Source organism: Lissotriton vulgaris, chromosome 10 (assembly GCF_964263255.1).
Source record: "Lissotriton vulgaris chromosome 10, aLisVul1.2, whole genome shotgun sequence".
In the NCBI taxonomy this organism is placed as follows: domain Eukaryota; kingdom Metazoa; phylum Chordata; class Amphibia; order Caudata; family Salamandridae; genus Lissotriton; species Lissotriton vulgaris.
Window position 1 is genome coordinate 865,384,357 of NC_141698.1, and position 21,400 is coordinate 865,405,756.

General features: G+C 43.2%; 1 pseudogene; it reads right to left on the reverse strand.

The window, feature by feature from the left end:
* Positions 1-2,832: 2,832 nt before the first annotated feature.
* The window catches only part of LOC147688922 (6-phosphogluconolactonase pseudogene), a 76,066-nt pseudogene continuing 57,498 nt past the window's right edge, over positions 2,833-21,400 (reverse strand).

The following is a 21,400-nucleotide window of genomic DNA, read 5'->3' on the forward strand; positions in this document are numbered from 1 at the left end:
GATAATACCTGCCAAATCCTCAGATCGTAAACGGGCAACATAACCGTCTCCTGCGCACTCCCTTAGACCACCATCATATTGCCCTCCTTAACAGGGGCGGCTAGTGGCTGCAAAAAAGTGGGGAGGCGGAAGCCCACAGACAGGATTGCACTACGCAATTTAGCATAGTGAGCAACCTGATCCCTGATTTTCTCAGGGAAAGTGCATGGAAACTGCTGGAAATACATATTGATTTGACCCAGTAGCGTATTTGCTGTATCTTACTACCCTGATCAGCAGTCAAAAATGCCATTTTCATTTCTCGCACCAGGGCTCGCCTCACGTGCCATCTACCATCCAAACTACGCTACTGGGTCAAATCAATATGTATTCCAGCAGTTTCCATGCACTTCAGCCGCAAGGGACCACTCGCGAACCCAAGGCCTTAGTGGTCATATATTTTAACACTTGAATGTGAGGTACAAGGAGAGGGGTGCTTTGACTGGTAGTGGGTAGAAGAAGAAAGTCTTTTTTACGTGCCTTCACTTGTTTTTCATATAAATCTGAATTCCGACCTTTGTGCACTCCAAACCCTCGCTCGCAGGTCACTTGAAAGCCCAAGATTTCCTTGCAAGTGGTGAATAGAAAGTGCAGTCTGTCCTTCAGGGCATGAATGCACGTGTTTTTCAGCTCCATCCACAAAAGCCTTCTCTGATTTGACCAAAGACTTTGAGGCTTTTCATATAAATAATATCATAAGGCATACGGTTGAATGGCAGGGAAACAACAGTGGAAAACGAGAGTTCAAAATGCGAACTCGAGCCCAGGCCACAAACATAGCAAAGTATTCCGGAGACACGCGATGCTGGCTTGCTTCATTTTAAGTCATTTAAAATCTCTGTTCGGCAGTCGGGTGGTGGGGGGTGTTGGAAATGGGGTCGCACTCGCGGGATGAGGGGGGAGGCGGGGGAGGTTTAGAAAGTGGAAACAAAACAAATATTATATATAAAATAAAATAAAATAAACTTACCGTCCATAGAGACTCCGTCCAGACTCCCGCGTCCTGGTTCAAGTCCTGCAGGCAGCACGTCATCAGGAAGGCGCGCGGCAGGCAGCCTCCCTCTCCACCGCCACGTTTTTGATTGGTGCGGCCGGCTGCCCCAGGCTACGTCATTTTCTTTCTGTATGCTGCTGCTGCAGCATACAGAGAACAGGGAGAGTGAGTGGGTGGTGTTACTCGAGGGCAGGGGGGAGTGGCTTGGGGGAGTGGCTTTCCCTCTGTTATTAATACTGTCTGTTTGGGCGGCCTCAGGCTGCCCAAACAGTCAGTATTAACAACAGTGGGCAAGACACTCCCCCAAGCCAGTCCCCCCTGCCCTCGAGTTAGTAACACCCCCACTCTAAACCAGCCCAGGCAGTTCTGCTTTCTCGCCATGCGAGAAGGCAGAAACAAATCACAAATGGTAGTTATATTACGGCAATAACTACCATTTGTTTCTGCCTTCTCGCACGGCGAGAAAGCAGGGGGGTGGCGCCCAAACGCCCCCATGGAGAAACTGCCACTGCTCCTTAATCTTAACCTTGACATTCCGATTGGAGACGCCACATGTGAAGAACACCTATTTAACTTGCAGCGAACATCTAGTCCAACCCCATTTTTGGGGGGGTAATATCTTTATTTGCATTTTGTCAAACATTCAGGTAACAAAAGGAAGAAGCAAAAATAAAGGAAAACCTATATGAGATAGGGAATAAGTAACCAGCACAAGTGCGATGAAGGTTGCAATACATACTGTTGGAAAACTCGTAAACTGTGACCAATATTAATTCTGTGCAACAGGTAAATAACGATAGAGTGTGATTATCTTGCATTAGATCCAATGTGTAGGATCGCACTTTCATTTCAATTCGGATTAAAGAAAAATGTTCGCCCTGTCTCAACTTGACGCCGTCACATTGTCCATACATCCAAATGACGTTTTACATGGATGTCTGTACCTAATTGTCCAATATGGAAAAGAAAGTTGAGGCAAAACTTGATGCAGTTTATAATCCAACAATCAAACGTCTAAATGAAAAAGTAAACCATTGTCAGATCATCACGCCCGGGTCAGAATATGTTTGGCAAATGTGCTACCATCTCATCTACGCTGTACTAAGCACACAGGGACAAGCAGCTGGGCCTCCCCTCCCTGGCTCACATGTGTCCTAGGATTGACCTCCTCACCTACGTCAGCACTCAGATCTAGTCCCACCCCATGACTGAGTGCCAATTCAAACCATGAACATAAAAGAAATAGGTGACCCACTACCCACTCCAACTGCATGACTGATTGCTGATTCAAACCATACACATATATCAATACTTAACCCTCCCCTCATAATAAATAATATACTGCCCACTTCTATTTGCAAATTCTCGATAGGCATGTCGGTTGCACATGAAAAAATGTGGAATAACGTCTGTGTAGTGCACTTTATTTTGCACTTTATTTTTGGCGTTCACTTTTCATCACGGTAAAAAGTTACACACAAAATGGCTGCAGACGTTCCCAGCAGCCACCCTCGTTTCTACTGAGCCGGAGAAGGACTATGCGCCTAATCACACAACCACCCCCTCCTTCCACCTGATCCTATGCATCACACACAGAATGCGACCCCACAAAGTGCTACCCTCTGATACGTTAAAAATGCACACATATCAACATCGAAATAACAAGTGCTAGGTTAGTGCTGCTCATGAGCCAGCTGCTTTGGTCCTCTAGATCCAATCCGTTCTGCAGCAAGTGGTGCGCCGGTTTGGAAGGAAGTGCTTCTGGTTTGCCCGTCCCCTGCTGGATGCAATCACTGATTCTACAGGACTGAGTGCTTCTCCACTGGCCCAGTCAGCTCCTTGGCAGCCGCATCGTCCAGGAACCAGAACAGCTTTCCATGCTCTGGCCGGACTTGTGCCGCTGGCAAAGGGTTCTCTTCCTCTGTCTCTAGGATTCGCTTGACAATGGAGGCTTTGCTCTCGCCGACTGCCACAAATACCACAGTATGTGCTGCATTGAGAACTGGTAAAGTCATTGTTATCCGCTCCAGCGGTGGCTTTGGTGAACACTGATAGCAGCAACTATTTTCTGTGCCTCCTGTAAAACCGGGAAAAAGGGAGGCAGTATGTCCATCTGGTCCAGTACCCAAAAGTAGGAGATCAAAGACAGGAATTTCTTGGCCAGTGAACTCCTCTTTTAGCTTCTTGCTGTAATCAGAGGCAGCCTCTTCTACTGGCAGCGAGGGGTTAATCATTAGCACCTGCTTTTCAGGGATGGAGATTTTGGGCAGGAGATGAGTCCGATACTGCCCGTGCATGCTCTGGGGGTACTCAAAGGGAACCCTGCGCTCATCGCAGTTATCCAGCAGCCAGTGGGAACAGGATTGGGGGGTCCGCGGTAGCTCGCGGCTCAGCATCTGCACCAGGCAGCCCCAGAGAGGCCGAGAGAGAAGCGCCCGCCTGGACCAGAACCCCAGTCCTGCCTCCTGCCACGCCAGCGCCGCTAGTGAGGCGCCCAGCTCAAGGCCCGATGGGTAGACTGCTCCATCAAACCATGAACATAAAAGGAATAGGTGACCCACCCCTTAATTAAATGGTGCACTACCCACTGCAACTGCATGACTGATTGCTGATTTAAACCATACACATACATTAATACTTGACCCTCCCCTCATAATAAATAATATACTGCCCACTTCTATTTGCAAATTCTGGATAGGCATGTCGGTTGCACATGAAAAAATGTGGAATAACATTGGCTGTGAAGTGAATGGAGAAAGTATTGAAAAAGTGTGGAATACAAATTTGGATTATGAAAATTCGATTATTGTGAATTAGACATTTTGTTCAGAAGGCTGAGCGACTGGTAGGTGGTGAATGAGGACGTGCCACACATTTAGTGAGTGGACAGATAAGACATGTGTCTTGCATGTAGTCAAAGGTTATGCCTATTATCATTTGACTGGTGATAGCAAAATGGACAACCACACCTGGTTAAATTACTTCCATTACACGGAGCATATGGCATGCAGTTATCATTTGAAGTTGTCATCAAGTATCGTCATAAGTAAATTAACATGGAATGTCATATGCTGTAGATGATGGAGCACAAACTATAGTTCAATAAAATATAACTGGCAAATTTCTTTGATTTCATTTTGTAATTATTCTTTTTCATCTCATTTCAACACCTAACTATAACATCACTTTAATCCTCATGTTTTTCAGTTCATTTCTGAGGTATTTTACACATACGCTCTGACCTAATTTCCATACATAACTACCATCACACTCACCTTTGTTTTTTAAATGAATTATACCATGTACATGTGGCAGTTGGCCACAGGGTAGCATCTAGCCTGGCTATGGGCTCCAGCAATCCATGGGCATCAAACATCCCTTGCCTTACTGATGGGTCACTCTGGACTTGTTTGCCTTTTTGAGAGACACTATATTTGCGGCTTGCAGAACTCTGTGCATTTTTCCCCTGCTAATCAGTGGTAAAGGGCCTGCGCTCTCTGTATCAGCATGATAAAACTGGCATACCCCTACTTGGCATATTTAATGCACCTACTAGTACCTAGTATATATGGTGCCTAGAGTGTACACAAGGACTGTAAGTTAAATGTTGCCAGTGGGCTGCTGCACACATTCTGCCACCCAATGCAGTGACAGTGCAAACTTGACAACAGGCTTGCCATGTGTAGCACAGTGAGGCAGGTTTAGACTTTTAATATGACCTTTCAAAACATTCCCTGTTGACTGGCCTAAACCGTCCTTTTAACTATTAATAGGTTACTCCTAAGTAGGCCAGACTGTCCTTAAATGTGCGGTGCATGGCATTTCACAGTAGGACATGTAAACATTCGATGTTAAAGATGCCCTTGCAGCGAAAAGTTCCAAAAGGCTATTTTCACTTTAGCAGGGTTAGTAGCACATTAAAACATTTTGAGATACAATGTTAAATTTAATATTTCTATCTCCAGTTAGGAAACAGTTTCAGAGTTCATTCTTAAACTTGTACAAATATTTATTGAAAACTCAATTCATTGAAAAAATTGAATTTGTAATAAATATTTAAGAACAAGCACACACACACACACGCACAAACTGCTAAAAATTGAGTTTCAAATTGGCAGAGTGTATGCCCTGTCCAAGCAGAAACCACAATCCTAGTTCATCTTAAGTCAGGTACAATGTAAAAAGTAATCTATTCTCGCTCTCTGATAGCTTGGCACAGAACAGGCTGGCTTAACTTAAGAGGCAATGTGTATAGTATTTGTGCAACACGTCAAACAGCAACACAGTGAAAACAACAAAAAGACTCCACACCAATTTAGACAAAAAGCTTATAATTGTATGAAGATAACAGGACCAAAATTACAAAAATCCAATATGCAGAAGTCAAGACATAAATTTTCAAAGATTAAATGTCAAGCGAACGCCTAGAAGCAAATAGCGCTCAAAGGGTAATATGGTCGTACTGGACCGAGACAGAATCAAGAGTTCAGGCCGGCCATGATGGAACATAGGCCAGATATAGGACCCATGCAGCCTGATGAGAAAAAGTACTTTAATCCTTGTTGCGTTACGAGATGTGGCGAGCACCCAAGCAATTCTTTGGTGATCCCCGAGCTGTGGGGCTGTTGTGCTGATTTTTCCATGCCACTGCCGCAAATCCTTTGAGTGAAGCACCAGTTCCTAGTGGGATGGTTCCGAATACAATGCCCTGGTCTGGTCTGCGCTGGAGGGGCGGTGCATCGATCTTCTCCACTCAGTGGAGGTGATACGTTTGTTCCGAAGCAGTGCATCTGGAGGTGAAGCAGTGGTTCAAGTGCATTGCACTGGTCTGGTCAATGTAGCAGCAGTGATGTCTTGATCCTGATCTCGCAGGAAAAGATGCAACAGTTCCCGTCAGCGCAGAGGCCTCTATGTGCAGGTTCTGGAAGATAGGGCGCTTTTACACTCACTTCCAAGGGCCACTGGACTGGATCTGCACCACTTAGTAGAGTAAAACTCACAGCAGCAGTCCAGGTGCTGGGTTGAAGAAAGCAAAGTGTTTAATATTCCTGAGACTTCAGAAACAAGAGGCAAACCAACAAGACCTTAGAGATTATATAGATTCTGGGGTGTGGAAATGCAGGTCCAGCCCTTCTCACCCACAGGCAAGAAACAACAGGCAGCAGGCCATCACAGCAAAGCAGTTCAGCAATGTGGCAGTCCCTCTTACAGCATAGTTGTCCATTTTCCTGACAGACTGTGCACAGTTCCAGAAGTGTTCTGCTTTGGTGGTGTTAGAGTTACAGTCCTTATACCCAGTCAGGCGTTTCAATTAGGGAGATCAAAGAAATGCATTTGAATTGCACCGGACCATGCTTTTCCTGCCCAGGCTCCAAACTCACTAGAGGAGGCTTTGCAGCCCTTTGTGTGGGAACAGGACACAGCACTTTCAGGTGCAGGTGTCTGCTCCTCCCTCCTATCATTCTCAGAATGACCCAGGAATGAATGAATGAATGGTTATTTATAATGCGCGGACTTAGCCCAAGGGCATCAAGGCGCAGACTAAAACATAAAATATGACTAGACAGTTACAGATACAGAAAAACAGACAGCAGCTAAGATTCAGTCATAGGCCTGGGAGAAGAGCCACGTCTTCAAGAGCTTCCGAAAAATGATCAGAGAAGGTTGGTTGGACAGCTCGGGGGGGGAGGTTATTCCATAATTTAGGAGCCAGAGTGGAAAAGGCTCTTCCTCCCCATTTTGCTTTTTTGAATCTGGGGACCGCCAGAAGATTTCTTGAAGATGATCAAAGGGTTCTTTTGGGGGAATAAGGGCTGACTAGAGCCTTTATGCCTTCGGAGCCAGAGCCGAACACAGCTCTGTGCTCCAGACATATAATTTTGAAGGAGGTCCTGTGATGAATGGGCAGCCAGTGCAGGTCCTTTCTGGCCTGGGTAGCAGACAATAGCTTTGGGAGGTTTAGGACCATCCTGGCAGCAGAATTTTGGATCATCTGACGCTGATGTAGGGCTTTCTTATTAATGCCCCCATACAATGCGTTGCAGTAATCGAGCCTGGAAGATACCAGGGCAATGGTTGCCTGCTTGAGCGCGTCAGGTGACAGATAAGGGACGATCTTTTTAAGTGTGCGGATGGTATTACAGCAGGTGGATACAGTTCTGTTTACCTGGAGTTCAAAGGAGAGGGCCGAGTCAAAGAGAACACTGAGGTTCCTGGCCGAGTTGGTGGGTTGAGGACAATCTCCTAGAGAGGGAGGCCACCATTCCTTGGACCAGATGTCAGGGTTCCCTCCAAAGACTAAGACCTCCGTTTTCTCACCGTTGAGCTTCAGGTAATCAGCACACGGATGGCCACTCAGTCACACATATCCTTCCTTTTTGTTTAGTTGTCTAGAGGGAATACAGGAAGTCATTTGTGACCCACTCCAGACGTGTGTTCCAGAGACAGCCATAAGGCATCAAATGGATACAGTAGGAAAATGCCAACTTTCTAAAAGTGAAAGAGAGAAAGGCTGGGTCCTGTCTCTGACCGGCTGGACCACTCTTTTATAACAAACACAAGAAAGTGCCGGACAGTCTGGATAGATGCAAACAAATGCGCGCCTAGTATAAGTAATTACTAGGTGGACAACCCGTTAGTGATTGATCACTTATATTTTATGGAAAAGTTTTTGAAACGTTTTTTGGCATCAAAGAGTGCACACCACATTCACAAAAAGTACACAAATGCATTGAAACCAAAATACAGTACATAACATTATAACAAACACATACAATGATTATGATTACAATAAACAACTGTGCTATGCCTCAAATTGTAGTGTTATACTGAGGCACCAATCCTGAATTATACATGAACAAGTGGACAGAGAAATGAAATACTAGCCTACTTGTATCCACCACCCTGGACACGTGTTAGTTTAGACATATGGTGCAAAAATAGGAACACACAAAAAACTAAGTAGACATGTTGGGGGTCGTTGTTTCTGTAAATTTAAAAAAATGGTATCAATGGAATGTTGACTACCACCTTGCTTAGACTACCACACTGTAAATACACGTAAGGGTACCTTAGACTTGCAATGTCAGGAAACTCTCTGTGGGTTTTCCTGTGGGTGAGATGATATAAACCCTAATTAATCACTCTGCCACATAAAATACAGAAACAACGACCCCCAATCCTTGTCCTGAGGAGAACCCTCTACTTATTCTATGGGTTCGAAACGCGTCGGCGTCCAGCTCCACCCAGACACTGCGAATATTAGGGCACAATAGGAACAGAATTCGCACAAATTCCACATGTCTACTTAGTTTTTTGTGTGTTCCTATTTTTGCACCATATGTCTAAACTAACACGTGTCCAGGGTGGTGGATACAAGTAGGCTAGTATTTCATTTCTCTGTCCACTTGTTCATGTATAATTCAGGATTGGTGCCTCAGTATAACACTACAATTTGAGGCATAGCACAGTTGTTTATTGTAATCATAATCATTGTATGTGTTTGTTATAATGTTATGTACTGTATTTTGGTTTCAATGCATTTGTGTACTTTTTGTGAATGTGGTGTGCACTCTTTGATGCCAAAAAACGTTTCAAAAACTTTTCCATAAAATATAAGTGATCAATCACTAACGGGTTGTCCACCTAGTAATTACTTATACTAGGCGCGCATTTGTTTGCATCTATCCAGACTGTCCGGAACTTTCTAAAAGTAGCATTTTCAGAATTGTAATTTAAAAAGCAGCTTCAACCATAAGTTGTGTTTATACATTTCGATGCCAGAGACACCAAATTTGGAAGTCCCATCTTTTCCCTATTGGAAATTACTCTTTTAAAATGTAATAAGGCAATCACAATGATATCCTATGAGAGGGATAGGCCTTGCAGTAGTGATAAAGAAATTTAAGAGTATTTCATTTCCAGGACATGTAAAGCTTAAAAGTAAATGTCCTACTTTTCAGCAAATAGAGTAGGTCAGAAGGCAGAAAGTCAGGGGAAACCACACCAAGAACATCAGGTCTAACAAACAAACACACATATATGTGTATATATATTCTAATATATAGCGTGGCCCTGTGCCTATGGCACTAAACTCCAGCTAAGATTCTGAAGCAATTCTGAAAATAGACATTTTACACTGATGCCCTGCATCAATGTATATGTGACATTATGGTATACTAGATGCAATTTGTGGATTTTATTTTTCACCACTTTTCTGGAAAAGGGATAATTGTGCAGCATGAAGTTGTTTGTTAAAACCATTCACTAAATTAAGAGCAACAGAAATACAGAATAATATAACAGCTTTCAGTTTTCCCGAAGGCTAACATAATGTGCCAGATTCATATGATTTTTATTTGTCCAGTAAAGTAGAAATGCGTCATCCCTATTTACACTGCCAATATGTATATTTTAATGTGATATCTCCTAATTTGTAAATAACGCACCACCAGTTATCTTTTCAACAATTCAATAACAATGATCGTGGTGTTGTAATCGTCTGTCAGTGCTAATTTTCTAGACAGCTGGGAGATTAGTGTGTAATGTATATGTAGATTAAGCAAAGCAGTTTGATGAAAATATCAAGAAAAACAATCTGTCCTGAGTTTAAAACCAAATACTACTGTCTTATATTTTTTTCACATTCCAATGGATTAAATTTTTAATTAAGCTTGTTTTTCTTTCTGGTGCATTTGAGCGGTTTTCTTATTACCTTGGTGTCCAATTATGCAGCAGTACACGTTTATCGAATTTTAGAGTGGTTTTACATGGTGCAGTCTTCCAGCAAGCATGGCTCTTCCGACATAAAAACTGCATGTTGTAAAGAGAAAATATAAAGCAGGATAAGAATGTGAGCCGAGTCTTTTATGAAAATGGCAGACATACCGTCGGTCAGGCACCTGGCTGTAAAGTTAGAACTTACAAGTAGTTTTGTATGCGAAACTTTAGCCTAGATTTGGTAGGCCTAACTTTACTTAGCGTTGCATGTATGTATTGTATGTATGTATATATAGGCATTTATATAGCGCACTACTTACCCGTAGGGTCCCAAGGCGCTTCGACCGCTGCGAAACCCATCCTGGCTTCCCTGAGAGATGGTCCCTTAATGGGTATCTCCAGGGTGAGACCAGGCATCCCCGGCGGTCTGGTGGGGCCGTTAGTGAAGATGAGGCAAGTTAATGCCCAGAGTTGCCGAGTGTGATCGCTGATCAGAGTGGGCACCGAGGCGAGAGAATTATCGAGTCCGCTGACCCTGGTCCAGAAACCTGCCGCGCCGGGAATCGAACCCTGGTCCCGGGCCGTCCTCTGCTCTCGGGTCTGCCGCCTCTAACCAGCTCTGTTTTGGACTGCACCAGCAGGCCTTTTAAAAGGTAAGTAAAACGATGCAATCTTTTTGGTCGCTTTGCACCAAGCGAGAGCTCGTTAAAACCTTAGAAAATAACCCCCTTATATTGCTACGCTGTTAACTCATTTTATTCTAGTCGTATTCCTATTTTATGTCCAAATCTTAAATATTTTTCTTGAACCCGTGTATAATTGTGCACTTGAGCATGCCGTTTCTATGATTAAAAATGTCTTTGAGTGCTGATTAAACTATGATTTCATGAACTTAATCCAGTACTTGATTTGATTTCTTGTTTTGTTTTTTCAACGCCTGCTGCAATGTACACCAAGGTAAAGAGTGTTCTAATGTATCGCGGGTGATTTCCGTCCATTTGATGGCACAGGTTTTAAAACAAGTTTCCTCTAATCATCTGCTCCAAAGATGGGGGACTTCACGCTTTCACGCAATGCATCTTGCTAATAAGGTACGGTAATAAGATCCCCGCTGAGAGTCATTGGAGAATCAAGTAAAATATCCCAATAAAAGACGCGAAAGCCGAGGATCTTGTGGCTAGACTGCTGAATGGCTCAATTTAACCCGGCCTTTTTCAACAAAATGAGTTAATGTTTCATTCATTAATGCCGCAGGTGACTCATTAGGTTTAATATATAGGAAATACTACAGGGCTCAGCATGACACTTTACTGCATAAAATGACAGTTTGTGTGTTTGGTTTCCCTTCAAAGCAATTCTTCATTTAGATTTGTGCCCATCCTCGCCATCAATACAAAACGTAGGCGCAACATGAACACATTGAGCATCAATATGTTCAGGCATTCAAATTTGAGATATTCAACGCACACTTTTGTACATTCGTGAAGTCATGTTTATAGCTAAATGAATACACAACCAAGACTGTCATGGATATCCTGGGGTTTGCCTACCAAATCAGAATATCCGTGGAATGGAGAGACAGGGGGTTTAAAAAGGGAGATGAGGGAAGGGGTGACTGTGTGACGGGCTCAGCTTGCTGCATTTGTTCATCGTGGTTTTTGCATTCACTGGCTTAGCCCTCTGGGTCAGTTAGTCATACTCATACCTGGAACAGGGAACATAAGGGGGCGGGGAGGCAGCTGAGGCAATTGACTTGCTCATGCATATGATAGTGGAAAGGATATAGGAATGATTCACTAATTGTTTTACAGGTCAAGGGCAGCTGGGCCAATATGTCTAGGTGTCCAGCGGGTGGATGTCACAGTACAGTTAGGGTCAGAAGCATGTGAGATGGCTCATTCCTTTTGTCAATTTGGCCATTAGGTTTGTAAATATATATATTTTTAAAGCTTACCACTCATCGCATTTTATGAATCATTCAGTGTATGCCAGGGTTTTTGGCCCACATACAGTGGCGAAATGGCCAAATATTGGCGATTGCCAATGATGTGAATGGTCACATTTCAGGCAGGTCCATGAAGTCATGCAACATTGCCATTTTGTCCAAAGGTATTCGTTTTCTATGGTGGTGAGAGGCTCCCATGCACAAAGTACTGCTCGCATGTGATTGGGATCTAGGTGTAATTTCAGGACCACCGTGATGCAGCAAGGGTCGGAAGTGAGAAGCAGGTTGGTCCAGTCAATGTGTTACCTTCTCTTTAAGTCACTGAAATGAATTCAGAATCCTCCAGCAGGACTTGGCAGCAGGCTGTATCCAGTGAAGTCACTTGAAGGCCATGTAGGCTATGAGTGAGATACCAATGAACCTGTTGGTTTCACTGGTAAAAGTCAGATTTTGTAACTAGTGAAGTCCTCTCATTGGTTGTATACTTTTGCCACCTCAATACAGCCAAACGTTCTACCTTCAAATGTTTTACTCTTTTTTAAAGCTCAGATTATTCCAGCAGGACAGCAGGCTGTATCTGCAAAGGGTGCACGGAAGTCAGATAAACTTGCAGTGATTGTCCAGTAAACTGGATTTTCAGGTGGCTCCAAGCATGACCAACTTCATTTTTCTGCCTAAGAAGGTCACACATTGGACACATTGATTCTGGTGGTTGGTCCTGGCGATTTCAGAATGAGTCTTTCTGAATACCACTAAGGCTCCCCAGACCTCAGTGACAGCATGTTGGGCTCAGGACTCACTCCAACATAACTATGTGCAGAGTCTAGTCCTCTACTAATTGCAACTGGTGTAGGAAACTAATCTATTGGTTCAAGGAAGTGAAACCCTACTCAATCAACAACTACAGCCCTTGTCAGGGTGAATCACAAATATGTCACAAAATTAGACTGTGCTGAACCCTCTGGTAGCTTGGCTTAACTTAGAGACAATGTGTAAAGTATTTATGCAGCATGCAAACAGTAACAAAGAGACAAAACACAGCACAAGAAAAATCCCACACCAGTTCAGAAACATAGAGCAACATAGAATACATTATTTAACACCAAAACAATAAAAGTCCAATCAGTACAACTGGAGATATGTAGCTTTTATTACGTAAAGTGCCTAGGAATAGCACTTCTGGTTGTGCAAGCCTGGGTGAAAGTCACAAATTCAGGCTGACTGCAAAGGAGTGTGTGCAGGATAGAGGGACCAAGTTAGTCCTGCTGAAAAAGTTGCCTTCTCAAAGTCTCTCATGAAGAGTTCAGCTTGCAATGGAGGAGGCTGAGAAGAGCAGAGAGAGTATCGCAGATGTTTGTTGATGTTGAGTGATGAGCAAGTAGAGCATCACGAAAAGTCACTGCTGTAGCGTAAAGATCCTGTTGGGCATTGATAGTAGAAATTAGTGGAACTTTGCATTGGCGGTCACCGTGGGCTGTCGATGCTGTCGCGCAAAGTGCAGATCTCGCAATACTGGTTGTTGCTGCAAGTTGCTGAAGAGCAAAGAATCAGGCTCACTGGAACTTTGCATTGGCGGTCCGCGTGGGTGGGTGATCTTGCTGTGAACAGGCCAGTTCATGGTCAGGAAGAGCCCAAACATTCACAATTTCTCCTTTTCTTTTCACATGAGGTGCTTAACTGAGTGCCAACCAAGGGTCCAGAGCCTGGGGCATCTCTTGGAGATCAGGAACTCACTCCAACAGGGCTCAGGCAGATCCAGATTCAGGTCCAGGCAGGGTCGGTTGCAGCGGGTCAGCTGGATAGCTGCAGGGAGGACTCTGAAGTTTGTCATGTACCTGTAAATCGAAGCAGGAGATCAGTCATCTAACCCTTGGAGTAACTTAAACCTGGGATTAATGGAGCAAGTCTAGTCTTCCTTCACAGCACGGCTTGCTTCCAGCAGGTCTAGTTGCAGGTCCTGGCAGGTCCAGTGCAGCAGGTCAGCTGGGCTATCCTGTAGAATTCACAGGTCTAGGAGTGTACTGAAGAGATGGTCTGAGGATACTATTTTCTTACCTGATGCCAGCATTGAGGTGGAAGGAACCTCCCACAGATGTGTTTGGAATTACCTTCCTCCCTGTTCTGATTCCAGTCTGTCTCCAGTCACTGTCGGCTAGTAGCATTTAATTTACAGGCCATGGGTACAGACCCTGGGTACATGTAGTAAACTAAATGTACCAATTGATTTTAGTTCAATTTTACCATGTTTTTGGAAGAGAGCATAAACATGTGGGGTGAAGGCAAATGTTTTTGAGGGGTGACCCTGCATAGATGACCTGGTCGTCTAAAAACTGGTTGCAGTCTATTATAAAAGGGTCTATTGCATATTTTCATGTACTTGTAGCCACACAATAAGTCAGCCAATGACCCTTAGAGTCCACTTCTTGGTCCTGGGTACATTTGAGAGTAGGTTCAGACATGCAGGCCTCCACACACGTCTCAAACTACAGGTACAGTCCTTTTTTCTGTTTCTCTTCATGTCAAGGGAGTGTCCTTCAGAGTTGTGGTTGAGGTTCAACTTTTTTAGAACATAATAGCCCGTTGTGAGGATTACTTGTGCGAATTCCATATCTAAGGAGGAAACGGTTTTGAACAGAAAGACTTCCCACTCGCTTTTGCCACAAATCCTATTTGTCTCACTGCAAACTATCCAACAGTGCCCCATTCTTGGTAAAATCCAACATGGCAGAACCTTTCTTCCCTTGAGGGAGCTTGTGGCACTCCTATGGCCATGTCTCTGATAATGAGCAGGCCACTCCCACTCAAGCACCACAAGCTTTACAATTAGGTTTGCTTCATGTCAAAAAGGGGTACTTTGGCAGGTTTGCCAGAAGGTTCATAATCAGCAGCCGTCAGGCTACATATAAAGGCCTGAAACCAAGTTTCTACTTACATGCCTAGCTGGTGGCACTGTGGGTGCTACAGTTTACAGGTGACATATAACTTGCCATTGTGTATTTCCATGTACTATTTACTATGGTCTTACTGGAACGTTAGATATGTAAGTTGCGGATTGGACAATTGTACCATATTTTAAGATTCAGGTATTTACACTATGAACAGTATAGCGGTGCCCCAATGTACAGAGTTAAAAAACAAGCATTACCAGTCAGCAGAAAAATGGAGGAGTTTTTTTAATACATTTATGAGTCCCAAATCTCCATAGTGACCAGCAGTTGTACTTACATTATGTACAAATAAATATGCTATGAGGCAGAGAATGAATATTAAAAAGGAATAGATGTACTGGTTCCTTGTTGTAACTATAACTGTATGTCAGCCAATTTGTAGATTGCAGGGGATTGGTGATCCGTGTATCTGATGTTTGTGTTTTTGTATCACATTTATTTTATTCCTGTCTTCTCAGTGAGTCAATGGGGAACGGTCTCACTCTGTAGATTAACCAAACCACGATCCACAGTGTTATTTGTAATAAATGATCCCCACAATTCCCATATGCATTCAGATGAAAATGTAAGTAATAAATGCAATTTGTAGTCCCTCTTAGCTTTTTTTTCAATATTTAGCTTTTTATCTCTCGAAAATATATACATCCCGAGAGCAGGTTTTATGATGCAACACGATTCACTGCAGACCATCTGTATGATAGCTGCCACAAAACTGTATCACTTGGCATAGACTCAGCATCTTTAGTAAGCAGCTAGCAGATGCATTCATCATATTCTGAAAAACACTGACTGCTGAATGCTCATCGACGTTACATTTTATCTATGTCAGGGATTACCTTGTTTTTGACTTCTTAAATTGCATTGGGTTGAGCAATGCACTGCACAGCACAGTATTCCCTCTAATATATATGTCCTTTTACATGTCCATTTTTTCACTATAGTTGCATAAATTAGCTCTAAATCTACTATTTATCACGTGCAATGTAGAGCGTCCACAAAATGACTAGTTGAATAAAGAATGCTCTGATAGGTTCGAGAAAGCGAAGGTGTTAAGAATGTTCTGCTTTTCATATTCGAAAGCTTATTTGAAGTTTTTTGCTTTGATGTGTGTGGTGCAAGACACATTTTAAGATTAATTTGTTGCAATGTCCTTCATGAGCGATTGTGAAAGCAATAGAGGCAGCAGAATTGGCTCATAGAAGAATAATTTTAGGGGTGCAGCAGCTGTGGAGCCTGGCTGCACTTTGAGGTGCTCTCACTCTGCCAGGGGATGCTGACTCATTTGATGAGATGGGAATGTAAAACAGGCGGTAAGATTTATGAGCCGAAGTGTGGGTGTAAAGGAGACATGCAATGTTATGCCATATGTGGTGTTTTATGCACAAGTTTGACTTTAATTTAGGTGGCGGCATTTTCCTTAGAAACAACAGTTGCAGCGGTCACTTCCTGAGAAATAATTGTGGCGCCCACTTGAGCTGTTTGCGCATATTTTTGCTTTATATCCGCATATTTGAGAGGAGTTCTGATGGAGTTCCTGCTTCATTTATGGCCCCTTCGGGGTTACTGGGTAAATATCTCCCTTTTTGCTGGCTATGGTAATATTTGAGTTCACAATACATATTTAATAGCTGGAACTTCCAACTGCAGTTAATCAAACTAAAGTGTATATTCTTGGGTACTCGTTTTATTTTCTGACATATTGTCCTGCTACAGTTTTGTAAATTTGTCTTTCGACAGGTGTACTAATTTCAAACAGAAGGCTAACAAAATACTTTTTGTTATCAGATGAAAATTCCTTAAGATGAGACAAATCATCCTACAAATATCAATACTAAAGGGATGCTCAGGCTACTAACATACGGGAAGAGGCTGGGTTTTTGGGGGACGGGTTGGAAGTTCTAATCAGGCCACAGCCACAGTACTAGTCCGGGTGAACCACATAAATCACTAAATTAACCTGTGCTTAATTTTCTGGTAGCTAGGCACAAAAGCAGGCAGGCATAACTTAAAGGCACTGTGTTATGTATTTATACAATACAAAATGTTTATTACAGCAAAAACACAACAGAAGAAAACTTTCGAATCAATTTTGATAAATAGATACATTTTAATAAATTAAATGATACCAAACAGCAAAAATCTAAACAGAAGATATGCAATTTCACAGTTTTAGGTAGATGTAGTGCCTAAATGCACAAAGCGCCACTCACTGTCAACTGGATGTGCTAGGTTCAGGCCTGCCACAAATAGAGAACGGGTCAGATGCAGAGACCAGGTTAATTCTGTTAAAAAAGTTACCTTCTCAAAGTCCGTCCCAAAAGAATTCCACTCCTTGTGAAGGAGGTCAGGAGGAGCAAGAAGAGGCTCACCGAAGGTTGTTGTTGCAGTGTGAATAGTTTTTCACACTTCGCGGATGGTTGCGGCAGTAGCACACAGATCCAGTTGGGTGTCACGAGGATTATTGCTGGAGCTTTGAGATGGAGGTCACCATAAACTGTGTTAACAACAAGGAGAGACAAAAGGGGCTTTGAAGGTCCATCATACGGGCCCTGATAATAGTAAAAAATAAAGGAGTATGCAGTTCCTAAAGAGGCTGAAAGTGACTGAGGGAATAAGTGCATATGACTGGCTACCAAGAAGGAGGATGGGAATTCCTCTTTTCGGATTTAGGGCCCTCACACACCCGGCCTGCTGGGTGTCATACTTCATCATTGGGCATGCTCCTCGTCAGGTCGGCGCTGCAATACCCAACGGGCATGCTCAGTGGGGGCTCTTTAGCAGATTTCTTTCATCCTTGCTGTATGGTGAGAGTGTGTATGGGGCCCTAACGCATAGAAGTGTAGTGTTATGTTTTCTAAAAAAGACCAAGTGAGTTAAAACAGGGAAGGGAGGATCAGCGCAACAACTGTAATAATCCTGTCTCCCACCCTGATTAAAAGGAGTGATGGTGACTGTCTGTAGTGATGTTATAGGCAGTTGCTCTAAGCTTTATGCTGTCAACCCGACGAAGAGAACGCCAAATGATGAGGAATGACACCCAGCCTCTTTAGGAAGTGCATACTCCTTTCTTTGTTACTACGGTCACCATAAGCTGTCATTGCTGTCTCTGGAAAGCAGATATATTATTGCGGGTCATTGCTGGCAATCGATGTAGCTTAAAGAGTCAGGTGTTTTGTATTCGCAGTCGAGGTGGGTGGCAGAGCTTCAGCTTGAATGAGTCTGTTAGGTCACAAACGGCTAACAGCTTCAGGATTTCTTTTTTTCCTGCAGAGGAGTGCACTCTAATGCCAGCCCAGGGTCCAGCCAGGACCACCTGGGCAGGCACCTCTTGGGGATCAGGGACTCACTCTAGCAGAGGCCTGCAGGAATAAGGCAGGTCGAGTTGCAGGTTGAGGTAGGTCCACTGCAGCAGGTCAGCTGGGCAGTTGAAGGGAGGTCTCTTGATTTTGTTGTATCCCTGTAGCTCAGAACAGGAGGTCAGTCAACTGACCCTTGGAGTCACTCAGGTAGCCTGGGATGAAAGGATCAGGTCCAGTCTTCTCAGAGATCGGGGCAGGCATCAAGCAGCAGGTCAGTCCTCTGGGGCAAGGCAGGCCTCCAGCAGTAGGGCCATTCTCTGGGGAACAAGGCATGCCTCAGACAACAGGGCAGTCCTCTGGGAGCAATGCAGTCCTTCTTCTTGTAATTTGCACAGGTCCAGGAGTGTACTGACAGTGCTCCCAACCTCCAAAATGTAATACCTAGTGCCAGCCACTGAAGTGGCCCACATCTGGTTCTTAAACACTTTCCCCTTCCCCTGTCAAGATTCCCAAAAGTCTGGGGTGACAAAAGACTAGGGTCCGGTACCTTTGTGTGTTGTTGGAGGTAGTCCTTTGAAATGTGAGTGGGGCAGGGGACAGCTTTGCCCCCAGCAATTTAGGCAGGATGGTCCTTCCTGCCAAAACCCAGTCCGCTTTTGGGTCACTGTCTGGGGAAGTACACAAAGGCCAACTGTCAAGCAATTCACAGAAAAGGGATCTGCCAGCTACACCTAGACATGTGACTCAAGGGACAGGCATCAGGTACCATATGTTCAGGACAAAAAAGGTAACTTTCTAAAAGTGTCATTTTCATTAGTGTGACTTAAAATCTAACGCTGCCATGTAAGATGATTTTACATTACAATCCATTTGAGTCCAAACTTGACATCCCTATTGTTTGCTAATCAAACCTTAGCACTTATTAAATGTAATAAGGTAACCTGATGCCATCCGATGGAGAGAGAGGCCTTTCAGCAGTGAAGTAGAGTTTTTTCAATACGAAGACATGTAAAACTTAAAAATCTGTTCTAATTTTTAAATACAAGACACCCTACCCTACAGGCTGCTTAGGACCTACTTTACCGGTGACTTATACATTTTAAAAAGGAAGTTTTAAACCTGGAAAAAGGTATTTTACTTACAATTTCAAAACTGCGCTACAGACTGCAAAGGCAGATCTGAGACATGTTTTAAAATGTACTTAAGTGTTTGGCACAATGAGTGCTGGAAGCCCACTGACAGCATTTAATTCACAGGTATTGGACCTAACATCCTTGGTGTTTGTTTCCCCTACTTTTTACTGACTTTGATTTTGCTGGCCTCAGGACTCCGCATACTTTACCACTGCAAGCTAGTGCTAAAGTGCTTGTACTCTCTCCCTAAAATGGTAACATTGGCTTACTCCCATAAACAGAGTTTACTTGATTATATCATAGTTTCCTTTCAGATATTTGGGGCCTGTGATGATTATACTGTGTGTGCTACTGCTATAAGTGATCACTGCCTAATAGGTACAACTATATAGCCTTTAGCGTCCTGCAATTAGTTCACAGGAATTCTTCTCTGGCCAGGATTTGCTTTAAGAAGTCTAATGATTGTACCTTTTGGACAGCCAAGAACATTGTGCCCATAAGCTTCAAAATCAAACATGTATGCGCCATTTTGAATGAGTGTTAAGGAGAGGACCTCATATAATTTATGAATCCCATATGGAGGGGTTTCATAAAATAGCCTCTTCGGATAAAGGTCCCCGTAGCTGCAAAAGTGAAATTCTAGGTTGAAGGCATTAAATCAGGAAATAAATCTACTGACAAGGAAATAACGTTGTTTTCCTTGACAATACAGCATGAAATCGATTGTCTTAAATGTGGAAGATGCAGATATAAAGCACAAGAGCATTTTGGGAATGGGATATTAAGTGGGATTCTTTGAGATTCTGGTGCTCGGTTGCCGTAAATTGTGATGCTTGGGTGACTGAGCATGCTATTCCCTTCCCCAACAATGTTTCGGTGAGATATATTTCTAAGCTGTATTCTAACAACACTGGGCAGTTGATCCAGTGGTGCTCGGTGTGGATTATGAAAATACTGCAGCGTATGATGCTCCCTCCGTAGCTGAGATTGTTGACTTTATGAAGAATTCTAGAACTTCTAAAGAAATGGGGTCTGATGAGTTTCCTATTGGGGTTATCAAAATGGAGACAGCAGATTGGGGCTCGTTTCTTTTCTATTGTGGTGCTCCTAGCAGAGTTTGCTCTCCCATTTACAACAATGGATGGAAGAAAATAACAATTCCCCAGGAATAAGCAGGCTTTAGAAGAAATCATTTAGATGTTGATAATATAGTGGTGCTCCATGTATTACTTGGGAAATATCCCCTTCTTCAGGTCATGCCCATGTATACAGCTTTCATTGATTTCGCCACATCCTTTGATAAAGTGGATCATCAAACGCTGTGTGAAAGGTTTTACATTTGGGTATCCTGCACCACCTTTTAAGGCTTACTATTAAACTCTACTCTTATACTTGGTGTTAAATTCTTTTGAGAGGGGCATAGGGTTTATCTCAAAAGGTTAAAACGCAAAATGGTTTAAAGCACGACTGCTTGTTGCCCCCCTTTTGTTTTCCCTCTTCTATATTTGATCTTCCCCGTATCCTAAGTCGGGCCAACGCGGATCCTCCGAGCATTGGAACAATGTCTATTAGTTCCTTGCTGTATTCTAACGATGTGGCTTTAATGGATTTAACCCCTACTGCCTTTCAACAGCGCCTTGCCTCCATGACAAAGTATATAGAAATCCACATTTTGAAAATAAACATCTCCAAAAGGACAATCGCTTTTTTTTGTAAGAAGGGCACAAAGAGGAGAGAGAATGGTCTTTAGGGAAAGATAAGCTAGAAAAAGTGGATTTTTTCCTTCATTTGGGCAAGATCATTTCTAGTAGGGTGCAGGGTGATGACAATATAAATCTTTGCTCAAGTACTGCCCTTTCCGAGGCATCTGCTCCCATAGATTCTATACATTGTGTGGGAGAGGCCATTCTGGCCATGTTCTTGCGATCTTCAGGGTTAAAATTCACCCCTCAATATGTTATGCACGTGAGGTGTTGTGAGGAGAATATGGGACTTTTTCAAGGGAATTGAAGGATATGTTTTCCATTGCATTTGTAACTTAAATTCACTTGCAGCACCCCATGCCTTTTGCTTGAAATTTAGTTTATGCTCTTGTTATCTCTGAGCTTTGGTGGTGGTTCTGAGGTGGGGGAAATCATTCTTAGGTAGAGAGGGGGAACCTAAATCAAATCAACCCTTCGTGCATATTTGAAGTTTGAAATTATTTATATTCTGTAAGAAAAGTCTGACTTCTTTAGGTCTTTTGAGGTAGCAAAGGAAACTTTTGGACTTGATCTGAATGTAGGCTCTTTTATGTCCAAGCCTCTGTTAAAGAGTTGCATAAA